Genomic DNA, 22,919 nt, shown 5'->3' with positions numbered 1-22,919 from the left:
TGCTTCCATAGCTTGGCTATTGTAAAGAACGCTGCAGTGAACACATGGATGTTTATGTCTTTTTCCAATCAGGGTTTCAGGTTTCTTTGGATATATTCCCAGAAGTGGAACTGCTGGGCCATAAGGCAGCTCCATTTTTAATTTTTTGAGGAAACTCCACATTGCCTTCCACAGTGGCCGCACCATCTGCATTCCCACCAGCAGCGCCCGGGGCTCCCTTTGCTCCACACCCTCGCCAGCACTTGTTTGTTAATTTATTGATGGTAACCATTCTGACATGTGTGAGGTGGTATCTCATTGCGGTTTTAATTTGCTTTTCTCTGATGATCAGTGACATTGAGCATTCTTTCATATGTCTGTTGGCCGTCTGGATGTCCTCTTTGGAGATGTGTCTATTCAGGTCCTTTGCCCATTTCTTCATTGGATTGTTTGGGGGTTTTTTGGTGCTGAGATTTTTAAGTTCCTTATAAATTTTGGATATTACGCCCTTATCAGATGTATGGTGAATATGTTCTCCCATTCCGCGGGCTGTCTTTCCATTTTGTTGATGGTTTCTTTTGCGGTGCAAAAACTCTTTAGTTTGATGTAGTCCCACTTGTTTACTTTCTCTTTTGTTTCCCTTGCCTGAGGAGAGAAATCAGAAAAAAAAAATATTGCTACAGGAAATGTCTGAGATTGACGGCCTGTGTTTTCTTCTAGGATTTTTATGGTTTTGAGTCTAACATTTACGTCTTTAATCCATTTTCAGTTAATTATAGCTACAGTAATCAAGGGAATGCGGTACTGGCAGAGGGACAAACATGAGATCAATGGAACAGAGCAGAGAACACAGAAATAGACCTAAATAAATATTTTCAACTGATTTTTAACAAAGGTGCAAAAGTAACTCAATGAAGGAAAGCTAGCCTTCTCAAGAACTGGTACTGGTGAAGCTGAATGTCGGAGCAGGGAGAGGGAATGAACACCAAACTGTACCTCTTATAAAAAAATTAATTCAAATGGATCACAGACTTCAGTATAAAATGCACAACTATAAAACTTTTAGAAAAAGACACAGGAGAGAAATCTTCAGGATCTAAGGTTAAGCAAATGGACTTGATACCAAAAGCACATCCATGGAAAGGAAAAACTGATAAATTGGACCTCATCAAAATTAAAAGCTTTTGCTCTGTGAAAATTCCCGTGAAGAGAGTGAGAAGACAAGCTACAGGCGGGGAGAAAACGTTGGCAGACCACGAATCTGACAAAAGATTAGGACCCAGAATATGTAAAGATCCCTCAAAACTCAACAGTGATAATAATAATAATTCAATTAGAAAATCCAATCATTCAATTAGAAAATCTAATAATTCAATTAGAATGAAGAGACATTCACTGAAGAGGATATTCACATGACAAATAAGCACATGAAAAGATAGTCAACACCGCTGGGGAAATGAAAATTTAAACCACATTGAGATCACTACACATTTACCAGAATGGCTAAAATGAAAAAAAAAAGTGACAGCACCAAATGTTGGTGACGATGCAGAGAAAGTGGGTCATTCATACATTGCTCTGCGAATGTAAAATGACACAGCCTTTTTTTAACATAATTTGGCAGTTTTTTAAATAAAACTACCCATTAAACTACCATATGACGTAGAAATGGTACTTTTGGACATTTATCCCAGAAAAAACTTTTTGTCACACAAAAACATGTACACAAATGTCACAGCATATTCATTTGTAAGAGCCGAAGACTAGAGTCAGCCCAGACGTCCTTTAGCAGGTTCACGAGTAAAAACCTATCCACTCAGCGATCCTACGGAATATTGTGCAGCAATAACATGGATCACACTCCTGACGTAGGCAACAACTTCAAGGCTTCAAAATGTCTTCATATTCTGTGTGTCTCTAATAGATGGGAAGGAAAAATACAAAAACAGCCCAGCCGGTGTGGCTCAGCGGTTGAGAGTTGACCTAGGACCCAGGCAATTGGGGTTCGATTCCCGGTCAGGGCACATGCCTGGGTTGCCGGCTCGATCCCCAGTCAGGGGCGTGCAGGAGGCAGCCGATCCATGACTCTCTCATCATTGATGTTTCTCTCTCTCTCCCCCCCTCTCCTTTCTTCTCTCTGAAATCAGTAAAGATATCTTTAAAAAATACCAAAAAAAATCAAACTGTGGGATAGAAAACCTTCCACTGCCAGCATGTGTCTATTAACTCCTATGTAACAGATACTGATCTAAACTAGATCATAATTTAACTCCCAGTAACCTGGAGAAGCAGCTATTGCTCTCTGCATGTCGGGGATGGGCAAACTGGGGTTAGAATAGCTAAGTAACCAGGTAACTGTGCTTGTCTCTCCTGCAGCAAATTAAGAATTAAATATTGAGAACCTGTTGCCTGTTCACACAGCACTTATGTAAAAACCCGATAATGTGAAAAAGTAAAGACCACTGTTTTGAACAAAAGACTCCTCCTGCATTCCTACCGGTTCTCCGTGAGCTGGGCCACTGTGGCGACCACAGCGGCCAGGGGAGATTCCCCTCTCTCAGCCTTTTAACACGTGAAAGGAGCACAGGGACGGCCAACACTGCATTTGCCTTCAGAGGAGGTATCGGGCCTGCTCTGAACAAGCCGCGTGTTAAGTGTGGGTTTTGCCCCATCTCTCTGTCAAACCACCAGGCACAGCTGCTAACAGCCAGTTTGCCCAATTAGACCTTGGTTCTGTCGCAGTCTCTGCCCACCTTCTGGCAAGTTCATCCAAATACAGCCTGTGGTTAGACAAGGAGCCCTCTATTAGCCTGCCCAAAGTTCAGGGGCGCGGATACCCAGGTCCTCTCGGCACGCAAGTGCTCCTGATGGCCAAGTACCGTCCAGCGACACGACCCCCGCGTTCCCACGGATCTTCACTGAAGCTGCCTCACTGAACTCGTACCCCGCAGCCCCGGGCTTCTCCCGGCCTGCTCAGACCCTGCACGTTGGCCGAATTCTGCCCTCAGCTCTGCCCCGTGGCCCCTCCTGACCTCCACCTGCAGGCTCTGCAAAGCCGGGCCCTGCCTGAGGGTTAGGAGAGCTCCGGGTATCTCAGGATGACTGGCCCGCTGAAGTTCTCCAGGCCTGGAAACACATCCACGCTTCATTCTCATTCCTGGTGAGCACCCCGAGCTCTGCCACCACCTTGCGCTTTCCCTCTCTGCCACTACTTCAGAATGGCTTTGTCACAGTCTACGGTTGGCTGGGTTTTCACTTAACCGATATTCAGAATCCCCAAATCCTTCCTATGTCACCCCCAGCCAGAGGAGAGGAGGAAGCAACACAGTCACACGGGGAAGGCAGCGGCCCCAGCCGGACACACCGGAGCAGACAGAGCAGACAGCCGGGTGACAACTGTCCCCACGCCTTGGAAGATGGGCAGGGAAGCGCACCCCAGGACGCGGGACACATAAGCCGTCCTTGGAGCTCCTCTGGGAACCCAGGAAGGAAGGTACACTCCTGGCTGGCCCTCGGTGACAGAGAGCCACTCTCTCTCGGAAACGGGGCAGCGGACACCCCCACCCGCACCCGCACCCCGGGGACAGTCCAAGTCTCAACACTCTTCCCTGGGCGCTGGAGGGAGGCTGGGCCCCGCCACCCGCGGCAAGACATCCACAGAAGCGGCTGCGGCGGTGACCTGCGCCCCCAGGTTACCCTCGCGCCCAGCGAGCGAACACCCGGGGGTGGGGGGCGGGGGGCTGAGCCGGGCGTGCGGCGCCCCTCCCCCCGCGCGGGTCCGAGTCGGCGGCGCCCAGGCGCTGTTTCCATTCAAAGCGACGCTCCTGTTTTTCCAGGTCGCTCCTCTGACCCCGAGCAGATAAAGCACCGCCAGGGACACCCCGGGCCGCGCCGCGCGCTCTCGGGCCGCTGTGTTTACAGCAGGAAACCCGGCGGCGCGCGGGCCGGGGCGGGGCGGGGCGCGGGGGGCGCGCGGGCCGGGGCGGGGGCGCGGACGCGGGGGGCGCGCGGGCGGGCGGGGCGCAGGCGGGCGCTAGCGGGTGGGGGCGCGGGCGCGGGGCGCGGGGCGCGGGCGGGGCGCAGGCGGGCGGGCGCCGGCCTCCCTCGCGCTCGCCGCCGCGCTGGGCTGGCTCCGGCGCGCTGGCCCCTGGCGCTGGGCGCTGACTCCATCCAGATGTGCGGCGGCTCCAGAGTGGCTGCCGCGCGCAGTAAATGGGCATCGGAGGCTCGTCAATCGGGGGCCAGAGCAATTGCGGTCCCGCGGCGGGCGGGCGGCCCCGCTGGCGCGCGGAAACGGGCCGCGGGAGGGGAGCGCGCGGGGCGCGCCTGGGTGCGGGGCGGCCGGCGCTAATGACCGACCCGGGACGTGTTCCCGAGCCATTAGTACATTTCCTTGTAAACGTTTTATGCTCGAAAAGAAAGGGGAAGGCTGTATATCACTGGGAAACGCGCGCTGTCTATGGGTCCCTGCGGATCCTCCCGGGTTAGCACGACTTGTAACCAGAGCACGAGGAACATAAAAACGCTGGGAAACGCTGCCAATTAGTCATTACGCGGAGGCTGTAAAAGAGCGGGGAGGGGGGCGGGGGGATAAAAGAAGAAAATGCCCCAGGAAATAAAAAGTCAAGAAACCAGAATTGGGGTGTTTTGGGTTTTGTGTGTGCGGGGGTGGGGGGGGCGGGTGTTCCCGGAATAGAAAGGGAAGCAGGACAGCTGGCAGCCGTCTAACGGGTGACCCGCTCACGGCACATCCCCCCGCGGCCCCAGAAGGGACCCCGAGGTCTCCCCCCCAGGCCTAGCCGCCGCCCCTGTGAAACCCAAGCCGGCCTCGTGGGCGGGGAGCGTGCTTTGGAGCAGGACCCAATTTTGCAAAATCCAAGTTACACATTTATTTCTGATCGCCTGCCACCTCCTGGGTCGTTGCTAAGCAGAGTTTGTAATAATAATTAAATAATTAATAATTAAAAAAAAAAAAAAAAACACCAAAAAGACAAGAACCATTTCTTTAACAAACCCCAGCCACAGACCTCAAGCCTTGCTGGCTGGAAACTGTTTTTAATAGGATGGGTAATTCTGCCTGGAATCTTTTTTTTTAATTTAACTTTTCTCTTTTAATTCCTGCTTGCAAGAATACAAGGAGGTGTAACTTCATAAGCTGCAATGAACCTGGGTGACCCCCGCCCCCCAGTCCCTGGGCAGTAACTTTAGGGACCCTGTAACCTTCAGGGGCAGGGCCTGGCTGGACGCTCAGGCTGCGGGCGAAGGCCCAGCGCTGCTTCCAGGGCAGAGCTGGGACCGCTCAGCTCCTGCCCTGCAGGAAGCGGGTGGGAGGAGGGGGCGGTGCTGGAGAGGAAGCTGGGGCCTGCTCCCCAGGGAGCAAATATTGCTGGTGGGAGAGGAACTGCTTATCTCAGCAGTATGAGGCGTCTGCCCCCAGCCAGACTGCTTCAGCCCACAGGATTTCAGTCCCCACCCCCTCTGAGTCATGAGGACAGCCACATGGGCCTCAGACCCAGTCCCTGGCTAGGGTACAGCTTAGCTAATCAGCTAGGGCTCTTCTGGAGGGTCCTTCTCCATCTCTGGGCTCAAACCAGCAGAGGCATAGAGCTCAGCGTTGCCAGTATGAAATTCATGGCATACGATCTATTTTAAAAACAATTATTTGAGTGAATTAATTTTGTTTTTGACTACAGATTTTTTTTTAATCTAGTAGCAAGATCTCAAAACGTGATTTAACCACACACACTATTTTAAACTAACATTAACCCAGACAAAAGATGAAGAATTCTTGTAGAATCGTCGAACAGCCTCACATGTTGCACTCAGGAAGAGTTCCTAGCCACCATGCCTAAAGTGAAAGGCAGTGAATTCATTATATCTGGGCCTTTTTCAGAGACAGAAACCAAAATAGTAAAACTTCTTTATCTCAAAGGATTTTACCTTCATAACATACAGTTTTGAAGTCGTTCAAGGGAAAGGTTAAAACCAGAAACTAATCGGAAGACCATGGTGAACTGGGTCCACTCACATTGACCGGCCAGTTTTACCAATGGGAAGGCCAACAGCAGATTAACTCCTTTGAACTGCTGACTCAGAGATAAATAATTTCATGGTTTTGCCAGCAGGCCTGGTCCAGCTACTATTATTTCTCTGTAGCTTCTCTCTGAACAAAGCTCGCCACCTGCCCACAGCTCTGTACACGGTCTCTTCATTATCCTCCCCTCAAACTCCCCAACTTGAGGATGCTTTCCGCCAGGAAGACTCTTGCGTCTTATACAGAACTCTGATATCACGTAATTTTAGGATCTCAGGCCCAGCACAATTCGTGACACATAGCATAGGAAGAGAGCATGACCTCAAGGCGACCTTACTAGGGCCTCGGACTATAATTACAATGAAATTTGCATTGGGGTTTTGACCCGCCCCTTCTCCCCCGACCCCATGGGTTTTTCTGTGTGCATTGTGGGTAAGGGCATGTGCAGAAGAGATATAGTTATATAACCCTTTTCTGTCAATCATCCCTGGGTGCAGATGAAAGTCTCCACCCAGAAAATCCCTCATTTAAACCACATAACCCAGGAGTTCGGGGCCATTTCTCTCTGGACTGGCCTGCTCCTCACTTGGAGTGTACTCTCAATAAATCCCACTTTGCTTTACTCTCACTTTCATTGGCCTTAAAATCTTCTCTGCACCCTCGAGAAGAACCGAGGTCCGAGCCGGTAACACTAAGCCACTCCCTTTATTCATCAATTGGATCACTAATATTCCACTCCCCATGGCTGAGAGTTTGAACTAACACACACTTTTGTACCATTCCGGAATTACATCAGGAGGAGGCGATTTGGATTTTCTCGGCTAGAAAGCACTCAGCACAGGAAGAAAGATGTGATCTAGCTCTAATGCAACCCTGAGACAATGAGTCTAGTTCCTACCACGGATCCCAGTGAGGACACTGGGCTGGGCTGGACGGACAGTGCTGGGGTGCCCACACAGTGTTCCTAGTTCCATGGACACAGAGGGTGAGAGGCACATACATGCCCCAGTTCTCTGTCCTTCTGTGTCCTTGGGGTTCAACCTTCCCCTTCCTTCAACACCGTTGCCTAAGGCCCGGAGTGCACCCCTTCTCTTAAACATACTTCAAACATAGCCCTTCCTTAAGTTATCCTCGATGACAACCCTGGTTGACTAAGATCCAGTTCCACCACACAGCGATGGAAAGGGTGACATGACCAGTCGGCCACGAGGTCGGGGGATGTCTGTGTCAGGTCATAGGGATTGTACAACTGTGAGGGCCACCGCGCAATGGGAACTTCCCTGTGGACTGAGAAAGCCTCCTCAACTCAGCTGTAAGACAAGAAACAGGTGAACCTGGTTGCTAACAGTTCTCGTTACTCCCCCGCCCCAGACAAAATTGGAGCCTATACAATTGGAAAGCTCTATTCCCTTTTTAATGTGAACATAAAGTAGTGATATAAGTGCAAAGAAATAGTAGCACAAATGGCACGCCTTAGGCACAGGGCTGCTGGAAAAAGAAAGGTCTGCGAAGGAAAATGAGGCTTGTAGGGCACAGCCCTGAAGTCCTGGCTCAGAGAGCAAAGAAGGGGAGGGGGGGAGGAGGCTGGTGAGTGGGGGAGTTTCCTGAAGCCGAGAGTAAATTCTGGCAGAAATACAGCCCTTTTTTGGTTTCAATCCCATGACATCACAATCTATGAATTTTGCTTCGTATTGGATTTGAATGAACTTGAAGATTCAAAACAACACCCATTTGAAATGAGCTCCACAAAGCAGCTCTATCTTCCCAGAAGCCGTTAAGTAGGTCTCCTGACTGCCCTTTTTCTGGTCTAGGTTGCAAAGGGGATTGGAAGGCCGGCCTGGGACTAACAGACCGAAGTCCAAACCACACACACATATACTCACACGTATACACACACAAGCAAACACGCACAAAGAGACACAGACACACAAAGAGACAAGCACGCACATGCACGCACACAGAAACACACACCCCAAGACACAGCGGCAGTGGCTGGGAGAGACACGGGGACCCTGGGCGGCACTTTGGTTCTGCCATGGAGAACCTCCTCTCTCTGTCTTCTTCCTTCTTACTATTCCTGTTGTCTTAATTCTGTAGGAGTAAAGAGAAAGACTTAGACCAGCCTGCAGACATGCTCTGGGCTTTGGAGAAGCCAGGGCAGAAGAAATGGAAAGCACACAGCAGTCCTGGTGTGGCAGCTGACATATTCTATCTATTCCAACATTTCCTCTCCTTTTGTGGAATTTCTTTTCTAAAGAGGTAGGGGTGATATGTATAAGGATTTACACATAACAGGTCTTTTTTTTAAACAGTGGGAAACAACCCAACATGCTTATGGATGTACAAGATCATTACAGAACGACTAAATTAACCATTAACAAAGGCAAGTTATCCAGATATGCCTCAAAGTGAATAGTTACACAGCCAATATAGCCATCAGATTTATTCAGTGTGTGTTTTAATACCCATGTAATCCTATTAGTGGATGCCTGTCTCCTTCCCTACTCAGTGCATATCCAGGCTGGGTGCTGGTCCGTCTCTGATCTCCCTAGAAATGCCAAGAATGCAAGAATGCCACACTTTTAACACCCCACCCCTGCCCAGGGGGTATTTAGCAATGTTTGGTGACATTATGAGTTGTCATGACTGGGGTTTTAGGGTGCGACTGGCATCTATTGGGCCGAGACCAGAGATGCTGCTAAACATTCTACAGTGCACAGGACAGTCCCCTCTCCCCAAATACAAAATAACCTTGTTCAAAATGTCAGTGGTGCCGGGGGGCAAGAAATCGCGATCTAACACGTAAGCCTGCCTCTCCCTCCACCAGAACGGCATCTCCAAGCAACCCTCCCATCGTCCTGCCTGCTCTCACACCACGTTCCCTTAGCTGCAAGGCAAGGGCCAGCCAGCGTGGAATCCACAACGGCTTGGCTAAAAAACCTAATAATTTGGTCTGCTAACCAGAACTAGAAGTTAGCGTAGTGCGCGCTGCGTACCGGGGCGGGGGGACGGCCCAAACCCCTCGCAAAGATAAGTTGGAATAACCATCAGTGTTACCTCAGACCACGGTCACCTCTGCCAAGTAGTTAGTGAGAATCACAAGCACATGATTTCAAGGAAACTGTTTTATCTGGGTGAGTTTTGTAAGGGGGGGGGGAGGAAAGCATTTTACCCATTTAGCGTTGTTCATTTGAGGTCTGTGATTGATTTCTTTGTGTAGGATGCAAAGACTTCCAAACTGATGTCAGAGTAAATGACAGCTTTGGAAAATGGCAACCATCGGGATTTTCCTCATAAAACCCACGTCTTTCCCCGGACGTGAGCGCGCAGGGCCTTGGTACGGGACAAAAGCAAAAGAGGGAAAAGTGCCATCCTCAGCGGAAGACGGGGCTTTCTGTGGAGTGTCTCCTCCAGTTCAGATTTTGTTGTGAGTTTTGGACAAAGCATGTGTTTAAGAAACTGGTGGTTTAGCTGCCTGGTTGTGTAATTTTGAGTAAGTCATTTTATTTCCTGGGCCTCAGTTTCCTTGCCTGTAAGATGGGGCTGGTATCAATACAGCAGTTAGCAGTGATTAACTAATTGCTATGTGCTGAGCATCCTCTCGGCAGCTTACAAACATCAACCTAACGTAAATATCACCAGAGCCCTGTGATGACCGGGCATGTTACAGATGAAGAAACTGAGGCTCACGGTAGTTAAATAACTGCCCAGGTCACAGAGGTGAAGGGAGATAGGATTGTAATGCAGGCCTTTGTGTCTTAGCAGTCACTCTCTACTGTCGAGTCGGTTCGTGGGAGAAAGAAATGAGGCGATGCTTATAGTATTCCTCCGTGTAGTTCTTCATGAATTGCCAACCATGCTGGACGGTGCTCCCCAAGTCCCTAAGACACCCTCTAAGCCCTTGGCAGACCAAATCCCCCAGCACTGCCATGGAACCGATATTCACAGGATACTTGCTGCGTGTCAAAAAGGCTTCCCCCATAGCTACTTCATTTTTCAGAGCAATCTGTGGGGTCAGTATTATTATCCCATTTACAGATGAGAAGCCGAGAGGTTGGATTCCTGGGACAGGCACTAGATTTAAAGTAGAATCTTCTCCTTGCCAAAGTCCAAAGCCCAAGCTCTTTCCAAAACACCACACTGCTTCCTAACAGCCCCCCCCACCCCACCAGCACTAGAACTTGAACTGCGAATTAGAGATCTAGGGCCCATCTCCACAGTGCCTGGGCAACCCCTGGCTTCTCCAGCATCCTTCCTTGTGGCTAGATTTATCCACCCACCATCCTGCCCACTCCATGGGACAGGCTGGCCACGGGGCCTGCTGGAACCTGACCCACCGGGACTCACTTTCCGCCAGGCATCAGCCTGCCTCGCCCTCCTCCCCTCCTGTAATGACCTCTTTGAGACAAAAGGGCGTTGGCATTAAACCCTGTACACGTCTAATTCCAGCTCCTCGTTTTACACGAGGAGATAAAGGCTGAGATCCGTCAAAGGAGAAGCCCAGAGGCACCAAGTAGGCCAGCATCAGAGGCGCCCGAGGCCACGTCCCTACCCCCGAGCATCCTCCCAATGTGCCTGAGGCACTTGGCCTTGTGGAACTTCTCCCAGAATTGCATTGTGATGTCATAGCCTCCTGGGGCTATCCTGATGACACACCGTGTTCTCATAAATGGCAAAAGGACAGCTTCCTAAAAACCCGGACCATCTTAACCTTAGAGGTGTGGACGTGTATATACACACACAAGCTCTGTGATGTCAGCCCGAGCCTATGGAGGGTGTGAAGGCTTGTGTCACGGACCATATGTGGAGCTGTGTCATTGCAGATAATTAGGTATAAATGATGCCATGCCGTCAAAATCAGGCTTCTTGTCACCAATACTTTGTTTTGTGTGTTTTTTCAAATACAAGCATAAATTTATTTTAAAAGTCACAGAGGTAGAAGAATTGAGCTGTAAAGGAAATGGGCTCAGGAAACAAGTTGCAAGGGCAAAAGAAGGTCTGTTGGAGCTTAGGAGAAAGAGAGAGGCGAGGAAAACACACCTGAGGGTAAGCGGTGGGGAAAGGCACCCCGTGCTCCATAGAGAGCGGCCACCAAAACTTTTGAAAACATACTGTCCAATGGTCTGGCCGGTGTGGCTCAGTGGTTGAGCGTCAACCCACGAACCAGGAGATCTCGGTTCGATTCCCGGTCAGGGCACAGGCCCGGGTTGCGGGCTCGATCCCCAGTGGGGGGCCTGCAGGAGGCAGCCGGTCAGTGACTCTCATCATTGATGTTTCGATCTCTCCCCCTCTCCCTTCCGCTCTCTGAAATCAATAAAGACGCATTAAAAAAAAAAAGTACTGCCCACTGATCTTTAGTGCGTGTTGTGTGGTAACAAAAATACAGAAATCAAAAACTTAAAGAAAAATCCTAAAGACTTTCGCTCATAGACAAACCTTATTTTACAATATCGTGTGTCAGAGGGATACAGCGAAGCTGGGGGAATTTGGGCTTTCTCTCAGCTTGCTGAAACAGATAAAATAAAACCGGATATCCTCGTGGCAGAGCTCCATCCCCAAGGGCGAGTGCGTGACCTCAGGTGGGTCCCATCGGTCCTTCTGTGTCCCACGCCCCGTTTAGGATAAAATCACAGCTCCGCTGCCTGCTGCTGCACTCGGGGAGCCTGAGAGGAGCAGTTGGGCTAGGTCGAGCGGCGTGTAAAAACCTTCCAAAGGTATAGTAGTGTTGCCACTTCTTTCTTTGGGTTCAGCGTGGCACTTCCGAGCTCTTTAAACCTGCGGTAAACCAAGACAACCCGCGTGAGCTCCTGCGAGCCGTGCGTGCACCAGCCGGCTCCCTTCGGGACAGAGAAGGAATATACTGGAAGGTGCGGGCGAAGGCTTGCTGTCCACACCCCGCTTCGCGGAGAAGCCGGTCCTCTCATTGTTCGCTGAGAACGTATCTGTTGAATGCGAGGCTTAGAATGATATTAAAATGTGCTTCATTTTCAAGGACCACGGAATGAAAATACTTAATGAGGGAGAAATGGCTTTATGAGCGATTCACAAGCGCTCCTACAGGCCGCACGTTGCGGGTCGGCAGCCACGGGCTCGCGGGGGCCGTTCGCTAGGCTCCTCCGGCTCCCTGGAGAAAGCTGGTGCCTGGCCCACGTGGACGGGATAAAGTGGGCCCCAGCCCTGGTGTCTCCCCCGAGTGGGGCTGGGAGCGGAGCTTCCCCCCCGAGTTTCCTGTTTCCCTTTCATCTCCATCTCCCGCCCACGCTACGGATTTCCCTTATATCATCATGTGATCCTCCCAGGGAGCTGGGTTTCCACATCTCCCACCAGGCCCGGAGCGGAGAGCGTGAATTCTTCCAGACCTCTGGGCAGATCGCACGCCCCATGTTTTCTCGTCGCGTCCTCAGCCCATCCGAAGAGCGTGCGTCTGAGAAAGCTCTGTCCCGAGCCCCGGGACTGACTGGAGGAGACGCTCATCCTTCAGCGGGATCCAAAGGAAAACCTGTCTTCGCGCGTTCATAAAATTTCCCCTTAAAAAGAATTGGGCTGTTGGACAGCTGGGGAGGAGACGAACAGAAAAGAACCGCCGTGAAACCTGTCTGCGTACATTTTAATGAAGAAAAGCAGCCCGGCTCTCCTGCGTTCGCACAGCTTCCCAGCGTCCTCAGCCGGCGGCTCGTCCCCTCCAACAGCAACACTGCCTCCGGATGACTTGGGGGGGGCGGGGGGAAGACACCAGAAAACAAAAAAGTAATGTGTTGGATTTTATGTTCCCCTGGGAGCAAAGGCCATCTACAGTTTTGCTTCTCCCTTTTCTGGGATCTTGTGATTCGAAGGTGTGTGTTTTTCCCTTTTTCATTTGTTGTTGTTTTTAATCAGGCAGAGGCCTAATGGAGCCTATGGGCCTGCACAAATTAACAACCAGCTCCACCAGGCTCCTTCAGGAACCCGAGAACTCCGAGGGCAACCCCCTTCCGCAGAGCGCCTGGCCCTCTCCACATCGCAGAGCCTGCGCCTCGCAGACGGATGCTGCTCGCCGTCTGGGGAGCCGGGCGGCTTTCAAGTGTCACCCGGGACCCGCTCTCTGAAACCAGGTCACCCCGAGAAGCTGCGGGAGATCTTGTAAACAGTGCGCCCGGCCACTTGTGGCCTGATACAGAACAGAAGCCCGATTCAGGGGAGCTCCTGAGGAATGTCTCCTGCTCTGGAGGAGGCCGGCTGGACACGTGACCTCCTGGAAGGAGCAAGAAGACGCTCCCTTCTGAAGACAGCGGAAATGTGTGTGTGTGTGTGTGTGTGTGTGTGTGTGTGTGTGTGTGTGTGTGTGGCGCCTCGCCCGGGGATATTTTTTCCATTGAGTTTCTTAGAGAGAGTGGTGGGGAGGGAGGGGGAGATAGAGAAACATCCATGTGAGAGAGACACATGGGCCTTGGCTGCGGCCGGGGATCAAACCTGCAACCCAGGTATGTGCCCTCGACCTGGAATCGAACCCTCGCCCCTTCAGTGCGTGGCCAACGCTCTAACCACGGAGCCGAGGGGCCAGGGTGGAAATCTCTTTCTTTGAAAGGCTTTCGGCAGGGCCGCCTGACCTCAGTGGGCTGCTGCTACCCACACGTCCTGCCGCACAGCCAGGCCGAGCGCCCGATTCCACGGGTGCCCCTGCTGCCCCCAGCGCTTTCCCAGGGGCAGAAGCTGAGAAGTGCCAGGCAGGCCTGGCTCAGGGCTGGGCATCGACCTCGGATCCAGGAGGTCACGGTTCGATTCCCGGTCAGGGCGCAGGCCCGCGTTGTGGGCTCCGTCCTTAATAGGGCAAGTGCAAGAGGCAGCTGACCAATGACTCTCATCATCGACATTTCTATCTCTCCCTCTCCTTTCCTCTCTCTGAAATCAATGAAGTAAATAAATTAATCAATTAATTAATAAAAGAAGCCGGGAAGCCGGTTAAAGACACTACCCACGTTGTACTATTGTGAAGCTTCTTAGAGCCTAGTTTACATTTTCCAATACAAACCTCTCTCCCCCACTGTCGTATACATGTAGCTGCTCTGGAAGATGCACAGAGAGAAAACACACTCTCCCCTTCCCAGTAATGCACATGGCCTGTGTCAGCAGGAGCTCCGGGACCTGGGCTACGCTGGCATCCGCAGAACCTTCCGTGTGCACCTCAGGCTAAACCTGCTGACCCCGTACCCTGCCGATTGCTCCTACTGGGGTGAAGGGAAACCTGAAAAGTGATACGGTCACTTTGTTTCTTCAGAGAAATCGTGATAAATCCTAAGCATCATCGCTTACTTGTTAGAGTTACTGGATGAATTTACGGGGACACGGAGGGGTGAAGGGATGGGCCGTCTTGAACTTGAGATGCGTTTTCCCCTTTCATTGCTGGTTTGTTTCTTTCATCTTTCAACTTTAAGGTGATTCCACATCTGCGTAATACAACGTAGAGAGGACACCATCTGATCGACATAGAGTTTCCTTTGATGACACAAACCAGTCTTGATAACACGACCCAGAAAGGCTAGAGGTGACTCCAGCTGCTCAGCTCCCTTCCTTTCTGAGGAATTCAAGACAGATATGAAAAATAAACTCTGTAGATATTTGTGTGAAAATTGAAAGAAAATATTGTTTATCTCCTTTCTATTATAAAAAAGCAAACAAAAAAAAACAGACAAAAAAGACCAGGGGTGGGGGTGGGGGCCGATTAAAAAAATCCTGACTGGCACGTAGCTAAGTTGAAGACTGGGACAGGCTGGTCGGGAGGCTGCGGACCAGCCGTGAGGGAGCCCGACGGCCAGCCATACGCGCCACTCCTGGGCACCGGGGCGGCCCCAGATGAAAGCCCAACAGGGGGCTTACTCTGTGCCCCCACCTTGGGAATCCAAGCATGCCATCAAGGGCTAGATATTTCTCTGTTTTGTGCATACCACAGTGATTTGGACCAAGAAGCTTCTACTGTGGTGATCCTTACGGTCTTGTGGGGCGATGGCCATACACAATAAGTTAATAAGCAAACAAGAAACACCAGGGAGAAGTGTTACAAAGTGAACTAAGCGGACTCCTGTGATAGGGAATGATGGGAACTTCTCTAAAACAGCTTGTTGGGGCGATCACTCCACAGAGGGGACATTAGAGCTGAAACCAGAGTGAGGGGAAGGAGTTGACCGGGTCAAGTTAAAGGGCAGAGCAGCCAGACAGCAAAGACAGGTTGTGCAAAGGCCCTGAGGTGGGAGAGGAACAGAAGGCAGTTCGGCAGTGGCCAGATGCTGATGAGCCTGGGAGAGCACAGCAAGATGGGATGCAAGGGGGAGGTGGCATGGAGATGGGGAGAGGGGATCTGGCTCTCCCTCCCAGGCTAATCCTTTCGGCCTTACTCCAGGAACTTCTGTGCAAACGCAGGTGAGAGGGAGCAAACGCTATGGGAAAGCTTGCACGTGGCCTGCGGGGTGCTCTTCACAGATCCTGCGACGGGTGGCAGGCGAGCCCGGGGACAGTGAACTGCTCCGAGGCCTGAGCATCCACCTCGGGGCCTTCGAGCGGGACGCTCCAGGGCCCGACGCCCGGCCCTGCGCTCTGCCTCCCCTCGCCGTGAGCAACCTCGCTTCTTTCCCTTGCGGTGCTCCTGGAAACGGAGAAATGTTTGCAGTTACTTGTGTTCTTACTGAGGCTTCCGTGGACTCTTCGGTTTTCTTCCTGCGTGCTTTCTTTGCAGCATCGGGTACTGACAGTCCATGTGCCTGTTGACAAGGCTCCTCTCCTCGCTGTGGAGCAGCCCGGGTCCTCCTGCTGTCTCCCCATCTGGCTCTCAGTGCCTTATGGGTTCTCCCCTCTCCCCTCCCCTCCCCTCCTCTCCTCCCCCCCTCTGGCTCCCTCTCTCTCCCCACAGCCTGGTTCAGGGCCCATCAGTTCACTCCGTACACCAGTGATTCCCAGACCGGTTCTCTAATTCCCATCTCTTCTATTTCCAGAATTGTAAAACTCCACCTGTCTGCTGGGTGCTCTGTAAGCACTTGAAATGACCATATTGAAAACTGAAACCATTAATTTTTTTTTTGGAAAAAGAAATCTGCTCCTGTATTCATAACTTAACTGAATGCCTTATTCACCAATGAGAACTCTGCTGGTCCTCCAAGGCCTAGCCCAAGCGCTGCTTCCTCACAACACGCTCTCTGAGAGCTGAGCTGCCCCCCTCTCCGTGTCCCTTCGTCTTATAGGTGTATTTGTACATCACATTATAGTCATCGGTGTGTGTATTTTCCTCCACGCTTAAGAACCAAAGCTCTGTCTCGTTCGCTCCTGCTGACCAGGACAGAAGGTGCACGAATGCATCAGACTTTCAAAAGGCCACAGACAGCTACATCAATGAGACTTTTAATCATTTTCATTTTCCCCACATTAATTCTTACCTGTGCTTCCCAAGTGACAAACCTCTAAGACTGTCACAGGCGGTTTAGAGACCTGCAGTCCTGAGTTTAAGAACTAAACAAGGCCCTAGTCGGTTTTGCTCAGTGGTTAGGGCGCCGGCCCAGGTTTGATTCTGGCCAAGGGCACAAACCTCAGTTGCAGGCTCGATCCCTGACCCTGGGCAAGTGCAGGAGGCAACCGATCAATGTGTCTCTCTCACATCAATGCTTCTCTCTCTCTCTCTCGCCCCCTCCACTCTCTCTGAAAAGCAATAGAAAAATATCTTCAGGTCAGGATTAAAAAATAAGAACAAAACAAGGCGATGTCTTGAATTACCTCTGGTTTGTAGTTTTTAGTTTCTCATCTTTACTGTAGCCTCAAGAATATTTCTCTGGGTTAATGTTGTTATGACACTTCTCTCTCTGAGAGCCTCCCAGTCTCTGCAGAGCTGTGAGCTGTGCATCAGGTAGCTCCTAGCTCTGCTGTGTTGTCCCTTCCTGCCAGGCCTTGGGGCGGCATGGAGAGCCGATCACTGTGCCGGGGCAGAGACAACTGGGCACCAAAGCCCCAAAACAGGTGGGACCAAAACAAGCTGCAAATCAGCCTTAACATCCACTGCTTGGACTTGGGTTATAGAAAGGGGCCCACATGAGAAACAGAAAGTTATGATAGTTCCTTGCATGGTTTGATATTCTCAGGGTTCAGGAACCCCCGAGGGCCTGGAAAAGCAAGCACAGAGCTGCTCTGAGAGACACATTCTTTCAATCAAGACCACACAGGATTGCAGGAGAAAAAAATCCCTCTCGAGAGAATCTCATCATCAAAAATTTTATGACACACAAGAAAGTATTCATTACAAATGAGTCAGCAGACATAGCAAAACATGGGAACATCAACAACAGAAAAATACTGTCAAGTGAATTATAAGATAAATATTTTTAAAGTATTAAAAAGATAAAAGAAAAAAGAGAATCCATACAGAAATCAGATAGGTTAAATAATGAATAGATATCTGTGAAAAAATAGAACTGTTAGAAAAAATATACAGTCATTAAAATTAAGCACTCATAATTGATTTGAATACCACATGAGACATGGGCGGAAAAAGAATTAGTGAACCAGAATGTGTATCTGAGGAAGTCACCCAGGATCTAAAGACAGAGAGAGAGACAGAGAGACAGAGAGAGAGAGAGAGAGAAGATAACACAGAAGTGGCCCTGAGAGAATGAAATGGAGTACCTAGGAATCTTCGACAACTAACATCCCAGTTTACAAATTTTAGTCAGGGAGGAAATAAGCTTTAATTGTGTACTATGGAGATTAATAAGTAGTTGGATCAAATAAACACCTAAAAAATAAAGCCTGGGCTATAGCTGACATTTAATATGCCACCCCTTTGGACACTATTACCCCCACCATCTAATCTCCCAGTTTATTAACCCCACCACATATGCGTGCACAATAAAATAAAAAATGAAACAAAACCAAAGGGTCAAACCACTAAGACGGTTGTGCCTGTGGTAAGTAAGAAACTGCTTTATGGTCTAAGATTTCCATGGCATCGTCTGCTGGTGGCATGGGATGGGGTGGTGTGTAATACTTAGTTGGATGTTCTTGCTCTGTGTTAATAGTTGCTTTGGTTTTTTAAAAATAAAGTAAATCATCCAAAATCATCTGATATTTAAAATCCCTACCTTATTTTTCAAAAACTGATTGTTCTTTTTTTTTAATCCCTCCCTCTCTATTTTTTTTTTTTCATTGAATTTTAAAACAAAAGACTATCATCTCACTATTCTTACAGTTAATTTCCTTTGGTCTGATTATTTGCAACAGAAGTTACAGAAAATTACCTGTTAGATTCCTATGGATTTTTCTGAGACTTGTCAACTGTCTCCTGACCTAAAAGTCCAAGCCAACTCCAGCCACGTTGAGCAGAATTGTATCACTGTCCTTCCAGTTCCATTTCCACTCAATCGCCAGATTACAGACTTTGAATCCTTTGATTTATTAGAGACTTTGAATCCTTTGAAATACTATGCTGGGGGTTGACTAAATATTCTCAGGAGAAAAAAAAAAAATCATTGCTTGTCTCTCTTACTCACAAACACAACATGGAAACAAGACCTAAACCCCAACGTGTTCGCCCCTCGTGGTCACATTCCACTCCCAGGCTGACTGATGAGGTGGTCTGGGAAACATTCTGGCTGGGAGAGATCACATTGCTAAATGGGGATGTGAAAAGTAATGTGGTTTCCTGAAAGTTTCCAGCAAGTACATGGGAATGGAGCCCTTGAAAGAGCCATGGAGCTGGAAGCACTTCCCTTCGGAGAAACCCTTCCAATCCCCCCACGGAGGGAGCCAAGTGTAATAACAGCCCTGACATTATTATTACAAAGGGGAAAAAATCATTCATGCAGACTCGCTGCTGTAATTTGGGTATTTATAACCTACACCCACTTCACAACCTTAGAGCCATGTGGTTGAGAATGGAGCCCACACAAAAGAGGGGGTTGTTAGTCAAAGCCATCGGGCAATTTCGGCCCTGTCTTTCTGACAGTGACAAGGAGAGCTATTTTTTAAGTTATTTGAGACATTTTTTAAGAAATTGGTCTCTTTCTCTCTCTGTGCAATATAGATCCTCAAAGCTTTAACAGAATTTTCCCCTTTTTGACCACAAGATAGAGTTCCACACATGGGCAAAGGATTCGTGTAACAAGAGCTCGTGGTTCAGGGAAACTTAATACAATAATCATGTGTTCGGGAATATTTTCCGCAGTTACAGCTCATTTTTTTGCCTTGACTGAATCTGCTTTATTTAGAATGAACCAATGGCTCCCAGAAGTCACTGTGGCCTCCCACCACGCACATGTGTCATCACTTACATTTGGACCAGCTTCCCCAGTGGTCATGAGCAGAACACTACTTTGAGAGATGTAGCATTACACATTGATTTTGTGGTTCCTGGGCAGTGACAAGATGATTCCTTTCTTTTTAAATTAAATCTATTGGGGTGACATTGGTTAATAACATCATATTAGCTTCAAGTGTACAATTCTGTAATCCATCATCTGTATATTTCATTGTGTGCTCAACATCCACAGTCTAGTTTTCCCCCATCACCATATATTTGACCCTCTTTACCCTTTACTGCCTCCCCCCTTTCCCTCTGGTGACCACCATACTGTTGTTCAGCATTTTCAATGTGCTCACTCGTGGGCCATCTTTCGGTCCACGTTTCAGCCAACCAACCAAACTGTCAGAACCCTCTCACTCACCACGCTGCAGCATGAAATGCACAATCTCTGCTCAGTGAGCCCACATCAGTAAACTTGGCCTGCTCCAACTCTCCTATCATTATTCCACACCCGTAATGTCCAACATATCCCCATTCTCCCACTCTTTTTTAGGAGATAAAAACACCCACTGCTGTGAACACATTGGAATTTATATATACCTGTAAAAATCAGATTTCTTAAATTTGGCACAGCACATGGAGGGAAGACAGGAACAGAGCAAAAAATGGCACAGGTGGTCATGTTCGACCTCACGGAGCACCCACCGCAGGCCACAGGCTGTGGACACAGCGCTGTGAGGTAGGTGCCCATTCGCTCCATGTTACCAGGACGACACTGGGATGAGGAAGGAACTTGCTCAGTAACATGAGTAGAAGGTGGCAACAGTGAGATTCAAGTCCAAGTCTGCTTGGCTCCAGAGCTTCTTAAAATAATGTTGGATTAAAATGTGGAACCTTTAGACGCTAAATGCTTAATAGTGCCTCCTGGGTTTTCTTGTGTCCGAAAAGTTTTACGTTTTGGCACATTCATCTTTGTGCCAAATCTGAGCCTGAAATGTCATGGAAATAAGATTAAGAGGAAATAACCTCTGATTTTAGTTTAGAGCTCAGAATGTGTTCGCGATGCGTGGTCAGGCCAACCAAAATCAACACTGTTAAATTAAATCAAGACTTTTGCCAAATTACTGATTCACACAGATACCACATGTCTTCAGGAGAACATGCAAATTTTAGGGGAGCCAGTCTGCCTCTAACAGGAAACGATCCTTCTGTACAAATTCTGGTTCAGACCTGCCTCTGGGCATTTTGAGATGCTGGACTCTGGGAGATCCAAGCAGCCATCGCACGCAAACTTTTCTAGAAAGTATGATGTATTATGCTTGGAAAACCAATAGAAGCTGCAAATCAGAGATTCACTGGCCAGCGAGTTTTAAAAAGATCTACAATTCAGGTTCTCTAGGAGAAATTAATTGATGGCTTTATGATTTATTAAGGCCCCTTTGAGTTTTAAATTCAAGTTACGTATTCAAATGGTTGTTATACAAGTTCATTTTGGACCAAAAAGAAAAAGTGACCTGTGACTGAACCCAAAGTGGACGTCATTGCTCTTTGTCTTGACCAGAGTCACACCCCAGCACCTCCTTCAGGGTATAGTAGGCAAGCAATGGGCTCAGCCAAGGTTTTATTGCCACATCACGGGGAATCTTCTCAGCACTGACGATACACGAGATCAGGCCAAGAATCTAGGATTAGACCCCGAGCCCACTCACTGTGCATTGGTCGTCTTATTAACATTAAATAAGGGAAATTCTTCATAAATGAAGAAGACAGGGGAAGTGGCTCGTGTTAAAGACCGTTATTGACAGGTTGTGAGATGCCTGAACTCGGTCCCCTGAGAATAAGCCATCTCGTCAGTATATCTCTTTAGCTTAGCTGAGAAAATTTCAACAATAATAAACATAAAATGTCTGCGCTTTTCACACAGCAGAAGAAAAAGAGTCAGAGCCCCACTCTGGCCGCCTCGCAGCAGACCCATGTGTGAAGGGTAAACAAACGAGAGCTTCAGAAAGCCTGTGGGGACGAGAGCATTCCACAGGCCTCAGGGGCTGCCCTCCACCCATGCGAACCTATAGCAGTGTGGGAACTGGAGGGCAATGGACAAAGGCTGGGTCCACTTTTCATCCAGAGACTCAAAATCTGAGAATGGTCGGGTGGAAAGGGGCGCGGAACACCAGGTGAACTACACTGCTCCCCAAAAAGGGCACGGCCATGGCTGCGCTCCGAGGGGGGCCTTGGGAAGCAAGGGTGCTGGGTCTTCTCTCGCACCTGCACCAACCCCCTAGCATGCCGCAGTCTGGCTGGTGGGGATAACCTGGCTTCCCCAGGCCTCTCGGAAGGAAAGGGACACTCGCTAAATTTAAAATACATGCAAACTTCTGAAATACAACTTAGAAAAATAATACAGTGTTCAAAAAATAACCCATAGTTTAAAGCAGGGATCCCAGAGAGAGGAAGGACCAGGATTTCTGGGAGACCTGCTCTTGGGGTTGCTGCCTGAGCGTGTTCAGTGGGTGTGCTGTACATAGTGACCTAGAGTATGTTCCCTGTCATTTGGCTTTAGACAGCAGAGCACGTCTCTACAGTTGGCAGACGCTTCTCCGCTTGGCCTCTCCACATCCAGAGGACCCGGGACTGCCGGTAAGCGTGTGTCCCCCACAGGATGTGGGTGGAGCCTCCTGTGTCTGACTCGAAGCCACAGCCCAAGCAGCTCAGCAGCCAGCACCCAGGGGTGCTGCCCTCCAGGCTTCCCCAGGCAGCTGGGCTCTCACCTCCGGCGGAGCAGATGCCAAGAGAGGCGTGGGCCGAGCCACCCGCCCTTCACAGCACCGCCTCCTACGGTCAGGAGGAGGAACTGATAGGGAAGCAATTGTGTGGCAATGTTTTAGATCCACTGCCAAGGAACAAAGTGTCACACTTCTCACCAAGAGCAAGGACACTGGCCAGGCATCGTCATCGGAACGTAGCTGCTCATTCGCTTCTGCGGCAAGGAAAGACCTAACCCAGTCCCTTCCATAACACTCAAGGGCAGGGTGTGATTTGGAGAAATCCTGGGGTCCTGCTGGGCCCAGCGTGCAACACCCACCCAATGGCTCTCACAGGTGAAGGGCCTCCCTGTCTGTGCTTCCAGGAGGGGCAGAGTCTCCAGGAAATCAACTCCCAACCCGAGTGACTGGTTAGTGTGTCCATTCCATCGACTCCTGGAAATGCGGGTCTGTCTCCAGCGCAAATCTGGGTCCGCTATACAGTCCTGCCGCTGTTTCTCTTACTCAGAATAAAAATAACCACCTACAGGGAAGAGGCTGGATGTGGGCAAAGCTTCTGCCTAAATTGAGAATCCACTCCCAGCACTGCTCCTGCAGACTTCCCCAACCAAACAGGGGCCTAGAGGCCTGAACTCCTCTATTACCTCACCTCCGTTTAAAGCACTCACAGCCACCAAAAACAAGAGCACTGTCTTAATGTAAAACAATAGAAAGCGAGAAGGCTGTTGGTCACTTTTCCGTCTTTGGCTCAGGCACGCAAAGGCTATTCTGGGCTCACTTTCACAGGAAGTCTCCAGAACCTTAGGAGAGATGGAGTTCCTGCAAGACTTCCAGCCCAGCTCACTCTCTGAGACTGTTTGAGACATTTCAGACACGTTTCTACTGAAGGCCC

At 49.6% G+C, this 22,919-nt stretch overlaps 1 long non-coding RNA gene across 1 annotated transcript; it reads left to right on the top strand.

The window, feature by feature from the left end:
* Positions 1-3,224: 3,224 nt before the first annotated feature.
* On the top strand, positions 3,225-9,731 carry LOC308546896. The gene is made up of 3 exons (XR_013997420.1): positions 3,225-3,472; positions 8,111-8,272; positions 9,234-9,731. It is a non-coding gene; the product is annotated as an uncharacterized lncRNA (long non-coding RNA).
* Positions 9,732-22,919: the final 13,188 nt, after the last annotated feature.

The sequence above is a fragment of the Miniopterus schreibersii genome (genome assembly GCF_964146895.1).
Source record: "Miniopterus schreibersii genome assembly, chromosome: 17".
Taxonomy (NCBI): domain Eukaryota; kingdom Metazoa; phylum Chordata; class Mammalia; order Chiroptera; family Miniopteridae; genus Miniopterus; species Miniopterus schreibersii.
Note: the sequence above shows the minus strand (reverse complement) of the source record. Positions and strands in the feature narration are given on the sequence as shown.